This window comes from Orcinus orca, chromosome 2 (genome assembly GCF_937001465.1).
Source record: "Orcinus orca chromosome 2, mOrcOrc1.1, whole genome shotgun sequence".
NCBI lineage: Eukaryota > Metazoa > Chordata > Mammalia > Artiodactyla > Delphinidae > Orcinus > Orcinus orca.
The window spans coordinates 191,658,443-191,669,445 of NC_064560.1; the positions used below are offsets into that span (position 1 = coordinate 191,658,443).

General features: G+C 49.4%; 1 long non-coding RNA gene across 1 annotated transcript; it reads left to right on the forward strand.

The window, feature by feature from the left end:
• Positions 1 to 5,046: 5,046 nt before the first annotated feature.
• LOC117199569 (uncharacterized) lies at positions 5,047 to 10,462 on the forward strand. The gene is made up of 3 exons (XR_004480830.2): positions 5,047 to 5,482; positions 6,738 to 6,909; positions 7,573 to 10,462. It is a non-coding gene; the product is annotated as an uncharacterized LOC117199569 (long non-coding RNA).
• The last annotated feature ends 541 nt before the right edge of the window (positions 10,463 to 11,003 follow it).

The window sequence follows — 11,003 nt, forward strand, 5'->3', positions numbered from 1 at the left end:
CATTCTGACACTATCTACCCAGAGATTGCATCAGATTCCACAGGTTACGGATTCAGCGCCCCCTCTCCCCCAACTTCAGATGCCGGTCACAGGTCCAGGTTGTTCCCTGTGCTTCTGATCAACTTGACTACAAATCAGAGGTTCCCAAGACACCCTCTTTGGGTTTGATTAATTTGCTAGAGTGGCTCACAGAACTCAGGAAACCCATTTACTCAGTAGATTACTGGTTTATTGGAAAAGGATATAACTCAGGAACAGCCAGATGGAAGAGATGCATAGGGAAAGGTAGCGGGAAATGTCATGGAACTTCCATGCCCTCTCCAAGCCCCACTCTCCCCAGATCTCCCTGTGTTCACCAACTCAGAAGCTCTTTGAAACCTGTCGTTTTGTGTTTCAGGGAGACCTCATTACATATTCGTGATTGATTAAATCATTGGTCTTTGGTAGCCATTCACCCTCCAGCCTCTCTCCTCTCCCCAGAGGACAGAAGGGTGGGATGGAAAGTCCCAGTCCTCTAATCACACAGTTGGTTCTCCTGGCAACCAGCCCCTCATCCTTAGGTTACCTAAGCGCTTTCCAAAAGTCACCTCATTAACATAACAAAAGGCATCTTTATTGATCTCATCACAGGAAATTCCAAGGGTTTTCGGAGCTCAATGCTGGAAATGGAGGAAAAAAACCAAACACATATTTCTTATTATATCACAATACTACACCTGCCAATTTGATTCCAGCAGTGTGTGCACATGCACACACACATATACACACACACAAGCACACACACACACATATATAAATTTAATTCTTTCTATGAGGGAAGGGCTGCTATAACTCCCACTATACAGATTAGAAAATTGAGGTTCGGGATAGTGAACAATCTGTCGAATATCATATTGTTAGTCAGTGGATGTACATCCTCCTAAGAATATCTTGATATAAAAGAAAGAAAAAAATTAAATGTAGAAGCTATTAGTGGAAAAAGTTTGGGAGAAATTGAGGAAAAACTGGGACTCTCTCCACAGCTCCACTTAAGGTCACTGCTATTAAGTGCTGAGCTCTTGGGGACAGCCTGCAGCATATTTGTCAAACTCTCCCATCATGCTGGACTCGGGGACAGAGAGAAGAGAAAGGCAGGGCTGAGCAGGCTCGGAGAAGGGAAGTGGGCAGACGGGATGAGGCAGGAGGTAGATGGGCCCCAGGCTGAGTAGCTGCAGTGTGTCCCCTGAGGACAGACACTTCAAGATCAATATAATGGCAGGAGCAGAGAGGAGCGCTGAGCCCTGCTTGGGTAAAACGATAAGGTGGCTACATATTCCTCATCCTTGAGGTCAAGGAGACCTCCCAAACTACACCTTTGCAGAAAGGTTCCTCAGGGGTCAGAGAAGGGAGAGGTCACTAGCCCATAATATGTCCTGCTGACATCCCAGAGACCCTCGCCCTGGAATCCTTCTTGGCTAAAAGATGTCATGCACATCTGGAAGGGCCCTGAGTCAGACCAAATATGGACATTGAGCCAGACAACGCGAGATGTTTGGCCAGAGGGAACCTGGAAAACTGCCCCCGTATAAATGTTTAAACCATCCCAAGGCGGCCGACACTCTCTGAACCCACCCGTGTGTCTTTCTGCAAATACTTTGCTTCTAATAAACGCTTTATCTGCTTTACAAATTTCCGTCTCTTTGCTGAAGTTCTTTCTCTGAAGAAGGCAAGAGCCAGGGCCCTGCTTCTAGCCACTAGAAGTGGCTCAGTGGTCCAGTGGTTAGGATTCAGCACTTGCACCGCCGCAGCCTGATTTGATTCCCAATCAGGGAACTGAGATCCTGCTTCAAGCCGCAGCACACTGTGACCACCCCAAGTCAACGACAGGCAGAGACTTGGGTGGGGTGGGCTCACTGTTGCACGCGCCCATCACAGGTGCACACTGAATGAAGTCAAGGCCTCCAAACAACCCAGCAGCATCTGGCTTCCCTCATCCACTCTCAGCCCCACTCTCAGGGAGGCACTGTGGTCCCGAGGTGCAGCACAGGTCCTAAAGCAGGGAGACCTGCATTCTAATCCCGGTCAATCACGCATTAGCCGGGCCACCTGGCCCAGGTCGCCTCGCCTCTCTCTGCCTCACTGTTTCCATCTGTCCAATGGGATCACAGAAGTACCTGCTTTGCCCACTCCACCAAGATGTTAGCAATGCTATCAAATGCAACAGGCAATGTGAAGGTGGCAATTTAATAATAATTAGTAATAATAGCAGTAATTAATAATAATAGTAGTAGTAACGGCCATGAGGAACAGCTGATTCTGGTCTTCCAAGTTACGTACTGCTCATCCTTTTCATCGTCTGGCATCTAGAGAGAGTGTGTTGGGGGCTTAATGCTGCTGGAGGCCCAGGAGCAGGGCAGTTCTTCCCCATCAAATAGAAAATGCTAGAATAATGGATCAGGCAGTGAGAACAGAGTTTTAAGGAAGGCTGAGGTCTGTAGGTAATTTAGTTAGCACAGGAGAAGAAGTCCGTCTTTGGGTAACTACTGGGTGTTTTATGTGCTACAGTGCAGTCAAGGATGGGAAATACTCATTTCTGAGTTTTTAGAAATTGAGGAAAACAGAATGGCTGTCTACCTGAGACCAAGGAAAGGGCCAAGGGCTGGGGAAGCCGAGCTATGTGGGTGAAGAAGTGATGTGGAAACCCCCAAGGCTATATATCATTTTCCAGCATTGCTCCACGCAATCCCACACGGGGTCCAGGACCAGCCACAAGCCACAAGTGCAGAAATGAGGAATGACAGAGCTCTGGAAGCTGTCATCACAGGCTTACCCTGCGGATGGAAGGAGGCACCAGGCATATCAGGAAAATGGGAAGGAAGGTTCCTTTCATTCATCCATGTTTCCAGCACTCCTTCCAAGATGAAAGAAAGCAGTCTGGTGAAAACCATGCATGGGCTGGTAAGAAGGTGCCCTTTACTTGCAAGGGTATGCTCTCAGCTGACATCGCCTGTTTGCTGATACCAGATTGTCCTTTTACAGAGGACTGGCTCTACAATCTAGAATAAAATGAAGGACAATTGCTTTTGGAGAAAGAATATATTGATTGAGACTTATTCATACTAAGATGTAAATGACTGCTATCTGATACCATTCATGGGGGCAAGGAAAGAAACAGCAGAGCCCTGGGAATCTGAAGCAGAGGAGAAAGACCTCTGAGTCGGGAGAGATCAGAGAACGGGGAAACAGAAGGGCAGGGGTTGGAGGATTCGATCTGGGGTCAGAAAATCTGGGTCTGGTCTCCATACCTGCCACTGTCCAACTGCACAACCTCCTCAAGATACTTCATCTCTCATTAACTTGATTTCCTCACCCATAAAATTGGGGAGGAATGCTTGAGAAATCCACTGGGAGAATTCATTGAACTAGTGCCTGTAATAGGGGCGGTATAAAGCATCACTGCCTCTGTATAAACTGTTCTATGACTTTGGAATTTTGCAGGGGTCCCTCAGGGCCAGACCAGTAGCTTTCATACTCTTCCCTTCAGAGATAAAAAAAAAAAAAAAAATACTGTGTGCCTAGCTCGAAATCTGTGTGGTGTTAGGATTAAAACCTACACATCACACTACCACCAACAGTCTCCAGGCACGTTTCTAAACACCAGAAAAACCTGACCAGTCAGCTTCTGTGTCGCTTCCAAGGCCAGAAATGATTTCCCTCCTCAAATGACCAGCCAAGTCATTCTGGTTGTTTCCTGGGGGTTCACAGCCTGAGAAGAGGTGTGGGTCTGGAAAAGGTCAGATTCCTTGTGCCTCCTCAAATCTTACCATGTCTCTGTGCCTCAACTTGCTCACCTGTAAAATGGGCATAATCTTATCTACCTCCCCTCTGTTGAGATAATCCATGCAAAGCCCTTGAGCTGTGTCTGAGACACGGAGGCGCTCTGTGGGAATTATTGCTTAATCCTTATCATTATTATATATCATTTAAATTATTATTTTATGGTGACGCTGGTTATGGAGATGGAGCCACAGAAGGCAGAGCATCTCCACAGATACGTCCACATCTCGCCACACCCACCCCACCTCCCAGTCGCAGCTGTCTCCCACCTGGCACACTCTGGCGGCCTTGGGTGCGCTGGGCTGGGCAGGAGGCTTGTGCCACAGATGTGTGGGCGGGGCTGGATGCCGGAACCAGGAGGCAGGTGCTCTCAGCCAGTCCTTGGCGGCTATGACTCAACTCTCAGGTACAGCTGGCGGAGGTGGGGAGCAATGCTCTGAATTCAGTGCCAGGTGGGGGGGTGAGGGAGACTGGGCGCGGCCCTGGGGGGTCTTTGGAGATGGCTCTGAAGTCTGATTTGGGCATGGTCGCTGACCTTGGGGTGGGATGAGATTTGGGTCCATGTAGGCATTTGGGAGGAGGCCTGCAGGTGGGCCCAGATGTTCTCTGGACCAGTGTATCTGATCCCAGGGACTTGATCTAGGCCAGTGTAGGCACTTAGGGGGGCCATGGGAAGTGCAGGGCCCAGGGGCTTCTGAGGTGGTGGCAACCGGTGGCTGGAGACAGGCAGGGGGTGGAGCTTTGAGTCCACGGTCATTTGAGTCAGGGCTTCAGTAGCTACGGGCGAAGGGGAGTGGAGTCCAGGCCATGGGGGGTGGGAGTGGGCAGGGGGACAAGAGGCTGGGTGCAGGACAGAGAGAAGAAGCAATGAATCAAGACCTGGAAGACTGCTCTGATCGCCTAGCGCGTTCCTTGGAGCTCTTCTTTGCCACAAAGACTGTTTTCTCCCACCTTCTCACTCTGGCGGGGCGGGCGGGGGGCAGTTTCTGACCTTGCCGTTCTCTCTGTGCTGTGGTCTCTGCCACGTCTCCCTGAGTGTGAAGCGCATCCCCCTGGATTAGTTTATTCAGAGCGTTCAGCACTTCTGAAATGGTCTTCTTTCATCTGCCTGCCTACTTCTGCATGGCTGGCCTTCGAGTGTTTGGATACCAGCTCCTTGAGAACAGAACCTGGCACTGACCGCAGCTGCACCCCCAGCTCCTGGAACAGACTAGGTGTGTGCTCAGGGCACAGACCCGTGGGGTGTTGGGAAACCTGCGTGAGGCCAAGGACTTGAGTCAGACACTGGACGGGGACTCGTGAGACGGCAGCATGGCAGGGACATGCTGTGGGTTTTGAATCAAACAGACCTGGTTTGAAGAACTGTCTCAGCTACTAGCTAGTTACCTCAGCCCTGGCAAACTCCTGCAGCTCCCAAAGCCTCTGTTTCCTCAACTGCATAATTCAGGAGAAACGTAGGAAATGTCTCAGCTCACAGCATCTGAGTCAGCGGGAGATACTGGGTTTCAAGAAGGCCCGGGTTGCGAGAGCTGTGACGTGAGGCTGCCAGAAGCTTCCACCTGCTCCGACCTTTGCACTGGTTTGTGTGCCAGCTTTATTCTCTCTCTCTCTGCAAACTGGCTTCTGCTGTGATCAGCTGGGCTTCCGTCAGGGCAGCAAAACCAAGGTGAATGATGGGATATAAGGGATTACTCCAGGGATGAGGTTCCCCAGGGTTCTGGGAGCTGGTGAGAAGTCTGTGGAAGGTCCCTGCATCTGGTGGCCAGCCATCTGGTGGTGATAGTGATAGGGGTGCTGGTGGTATAGTGTTGGTGATGGTGGTAGTGGTGACAGTGGTGGAGGCAGTGTAGACAGTCAACAAATCCTTATCCTAATAAATATTTAATTACAATTTCTGGCTGACAGAAAAAGTGCTGTTATATCCCTTTTCCTTGAAATATGTTTTAATCTTCAAGCCCCTCAGCTTTGACGTGTTTTCGGTCATCTATCCCTAACTGGGAATAAAGGTTCTGAAGGGATCCAGGTAGCCTTTGACAGACAGGTGGGAGAAATAGCAGAGGGTTCCTAGAGTGGGACAGGGGGTGCCCAAGATGGAATTCCCACTCTCAGCCTCCCCTCCACTACCATTCATTCATTCATTCATCCAAGTCTTCACTGACTGTTTCTCTGGGCCTAGCACTGTGGTAGCCTCCGGGGCTACAATGCTAAAATATTCCCCCAGGTTGCCACAAATGTAGGTTTTCCCTAGAAAAATACAATGGCTCCCTCTCCTTTTATCTGGAATCCAGTGGGAGAAAGGTCTAAAAATTCATCTCTAGGTTTGCTATGTCAAAGTCTGCTGATCTAGATAATTAAGTCCCCACACCCGGATATTTAATAAAAGGAAAAAGAATACAGGCATATAACCCCTCAGCTGAACTCCATGATCGAGTGGCAAAGGAATTGAGGTGACAATCAGGGTGGCCAGAGTCTTGGGAATTTTGGGGGCTTCAGGATTCGCCTGGGAGGGAGTGAGAAGGAGGGGAGAAGGAGGCCAAGGGGTCCAGGCGGGCAGAAGCCCCTCTGGACCTGGAATGCAGCCTGGGGAGAGCCCCCTGCAGTGCGGACAGGAGGCACTGAGCACGATCAGGTGATCTCCAGGTTGGCACGCGCCACCGATGGCTTTCCTCCCCACTCTGTCTCTAATCGAAGGGATAAAGTGTGCCAGCAGCTCTCATCTCCCCCCTGGACGGTGGCAGCCACAGCTATAGGGGTTTCTTTGGATGATGAATGCTCCACTCTGCCTCTAGAGGATTGTGGTAGAAAACAGCTTTCTCTGTCACTTCTTGGGCTGCCTGTGATCCTGTTTCCTTTCTGTCCTTCCCAGCAGTTTCTAAAGAGATGCCCTAAGCCAACATTCCCTTGAACTTCTCTCTCAACAGGACTTTGATTCTGGAGCCGTTGCATAACGTCACTTTCTAAGGGGGTCCAACCTCCCACCATCAGTCTGCCTGGCTGACCTGCTCCTGTTTCCGAAGCAGCCCCGCAGGAGTCTGGTTCTCTGCTGCGGTGCTGGGTCTTCGAAGAGAAAGCAAGGGCATCTTCCATCGCCGGGTAAGCGTTTGTCCTCACAGCTGAGCTTTCTGCAGTTCACCACTCCCCCACGCGTTGGCCTTTACCCACCTTTCCAGAAGCATTCCTGCTAGCCCTTCACATCTAGCCCTTCACAGCTAACGCTGCACATCCCTTCTCCCAAACATCCCGGGGCTGCTCTGCCTCTTGGAAACTCCCTCCCATCCAGCTCCCTGTAGCTGCAGACAAATAGATCCTTCAAGTCAAATTCCAACACCTCCAGAGAGCCTCCGGGGTTGTTTGCAGTTAGAAGAGGCCACACCCTTCTCTTTCCCACCGTACCTGACCTGCATTTCCTAGGGCACGGCTCATGGGCTGTTTGCTGCGTGTCATTTGCTCACTGCCCTGGTTTCAACACTACTTTCACCAAGAGCACCCATGACCCGATGAACCTGTCTGTCCAGTCCGAGGCTGGTGGACATGGAGTCTCACTGCCTTCAGCCACGGAGGTGTGGTCAGCAGACAGAGCTCAGCTCTTGGCTCCTTTAACCGAGCAAGATGGGGATTTAACAGTCCAGCCAATTCAGCCCAAGATGGACAACTCTACTGAACAATGTTCCCTCTTGGCCAAAGTTTTGTGGGGCTGGTAATGCAGTTCCACTTTCCCGTCTGCTCCATCCTGCCTCCCCTCACTTCCATTCACAGGTGTTGATCGCCGCCAAGCATCTTCTACCCAAACTCCAACTCAGCCAGCAGCGCTGGGCCTTCTCCTGGGCTTCTTCGTTTGCTCTTTCATTCGGCAAATCTTGATCCAGCCCTGGCCACGTGCAGACACTGTTCTGAGCAATTGAAATTTGGCAGCAAACAATGTGGGACTTAAAGACCTGTGGGGAGAGAGACTAGAAACAAGCAAATAAACGAACAAGATACTGTAAATGCTGTGAGAATGGGCAGGTAATGGATCAGAGAGTGACTTGGAGGTAACCACTCTGGATGGAGGGAGCATATGGAAAAACTTCTCTGAAGAGGAGATGTTTGATCCGAGTGCTGAAGGTGGACAAGGAGCCAGCCATGGGAAACGCTGTTCTATCGGGTTATTTTTGTCTAACTGCCCTGGACATCTCACCAAATGCTCCCAGGTCCCAAGTGGCCTCCCCTGTCCCCAGTCCTTACTACACTCCTCTGCCTGTGTTCATGACCTCGGGGGACGCCACACCTGTCCACCAGGCACTCAGCCCAGATCCTTGCAGTCCCCCTGCCCCCTCCCTGTCCCTCATCACCAGGTCCTGCTGCCACCAATCTTCTGGGGCGACCACACCCCCAAGCCAACCGCAGGCTGCCAGCACCTGTCATCAGCTGTTGCAATACTCACCTGACAGGTTGCCCTTCTCCATCTTTCACTATCCTTCTTGCTCTTCTTCTTTTTTTTTGACAATGTTCTTTTTTTGTATATTAAAAAAAATTTTTTTTTTTGGCTGCATTGGGTCTTTGTTGCTGCACGCGGGCTTTCTCTAGTTGTGGCGAACAGGGGCTACTCTTCAATGCGCTGCGCGGGCTTCTCACTACAGTGGCTTCTCTTTGCTGTGGAGCACGGGTTCTAGGTACATGGGCTTCAGTAGTTGTGGCACACGGGCTCAGTAGTTGTGGCTCGTGGGCTCTAGAGCGCAGGCTTAGTAGTTGTGGTGAACAGGCTTAGTTGCTCCGCGTCATGTGGGATCTTCCCGGACCAGGGATCGAACCCGTGTCCCCTGCATTGGCAGGCGGATTCTTAATCACTGCGTCACCAGGGAAGTCCTGAGATCAGTTATTTATTGCCATAATAATGCTGCGTAACAAACAGCCATAAAACTTCAGTGGTATATGATCGGCATTGGTGGTGTGTATGAATGGAGTCAGCTAGGGGACTGGGTGCTGTTAATTTTTTTCTGGGCTTTGCTGGCATGTCTGGAAGTTGGCTGACTGCCACCTAATCTAAGCTGGCTTCCCCCAGGATGCTGGAGTGACGCAGCTCTGTTCCACATATCTCTCATTCTCCCTTAGACCAGCCTGGGTATCTTCTTCTCCTGGTGATGACAGAGGCAAAAGAACTCAAGTGGAAATATGCAAGGCCAGGGCTGAGAACTAGTAACCTTAGTCTGCTGGCCAAAGTAAGTCTTGTGGTCGAACCCGGGATCCGAGCGGAGGGCACTACACATCGATGTGCAAAGCGAATGTGTGCAGGAAGGGGTGAAGAGTCGGGGTGATGTTTGTAACCTACACCAGGGATGCCTAAGATCATGAGCACATAGAAAAATGAAGACTTTAATGGTCCCTATTCTTGGTGTGAGAGTGCTCAGCAAATGTAAGCTAATGTTATAATCCTTATCATGCCTGTGAAGTATACGTTACAGACCCCAATACCCGGTAAAGGGGGTCAAAGCTAGTGTTCTCACTGCTCCAGATAAACTTGCAGGAACTCACGGACCTTCACTCTGTCAGCCTCACAGTTCCGAGCCCTCCCCTCCACTACCAACTGTGAACCCGCTTCAGATGCATCTCATTTCTCCTCTGCTCTGGTTGGGGAGATGCGCTATTCATCTCTGTGAGCGGGAGCTCCTGCCTGGTGCCCGTCGACGCACAACCCTTCCCAGATTGCTCAGGGCCTCCAGTCACAACCTGTTCTCCAGTCGCATTTGTTCTCCTTTTCAGTATGGTCCTGACCTGCTCTTCTGACCTCATCTCTTCTTTTTCTGCCATTTTTACCCTGCGGTTCAGTCAGATGGGATCACTACCCCTCCCCTGCCACATTTGCCAGGCCCCGTGCTCAATGTCAGTCACGGGCTGGCTGCTGGTCTGCTCCAAATCATCTTCACTCTGGAACCCAGATTCCCTCCCAGCCTCGGTGGAGGTGGGAAAAGAGCAGGGTGAGCTGTGCTTGCTCGTGAAACCTGGTCCCAGAAGGGACATGCATCACTTCTGCACTTACTTGAATGCCCAGAGTCAACACATCAACTTTTCTTAGGGAGGGGGCAGCAGTCTACTCCAGGTTCACAATCCCTGAAACTCTTTGCTGGGAAAAAACATTAAATAGATTGGAAAATTTTGTTGCCAAGTGTTTTCAGGTTTACAGATATGAGGGTATTTGCAGGTGACACCTTTACGTGGCTTTCAGCAGCAACATTGCATAACAATAGAAATGTTTCCATACGTCTGTTTTCAAGAGATTTTCAAAGCATGAGGCTGGTTTTTATTCGTTTGTCTTTTGAAAACTGTTACTTTCTCACTCATGATTAAAACCTTTTTTATATCAAAGAGACAGATTGTGTTTTGGAAATAAATCCACTTCGAAATGAGACCCATTTTTAACTGCAGAGGAAAAAGTCAACACATTTGAAACACCTATCCTGTGTAAAATAAAAAAAATGTGCAGCTCATCTTCAAGAATCATACTTTCAAGTACCTTACATAAGATAAGCAGAACATTTCTGTGTGGTATCAAAGCTTTCAATATAAATAATTCCCTATCTTATGATTCCTAAAGATTCAATCGGAGATGTTTATTTTATAAAACTCATTATATTGACAATATCTTTCAAATAAAGACTTTGAAAATGACTGTCTTACTACATAAAGTGTGTTTTGATAATATAACACACATTGATAATATAGCTTGCTTTCACCTATATAAGGAGTTTCACATGTGGTGTTACTTGTATAAACATAGCCCTGAATTCTTTGTATCTTCTAGTCTAAACAAATGCTGCATCTGTGCCTACACTCTTTCTTTTTTTGCGGTACGCGGGCCTCTCACTGCTGTGGCCCCTCCCGTTGCGGAGCACAGGCTCCGGACGCGAAGGCTCAGCGGCCATGGCTCACGGGCCCAGCCGCTCCGAGGCATGTGGGATCTTCCCGGACCGGGGCACGAACCCGTGTCCCCTGCATCAGCAGGCGGACTCTCAACCACTGCGCCACCAGGGAAGCCCCTGTGCCTACACTCTTTCCCCATAAAAATATTGTTTTGACTTAAGACATAACATAGTGTTGAAAAAAATATATTCTCCAGTAACCTTTCCTTTGGTGTTTCACAAAAAAAATAATAGTTTTTTAGGTATATTTCACTGCTGAAACAGAATCTAGCAAACTTCTAGATTGAAAAG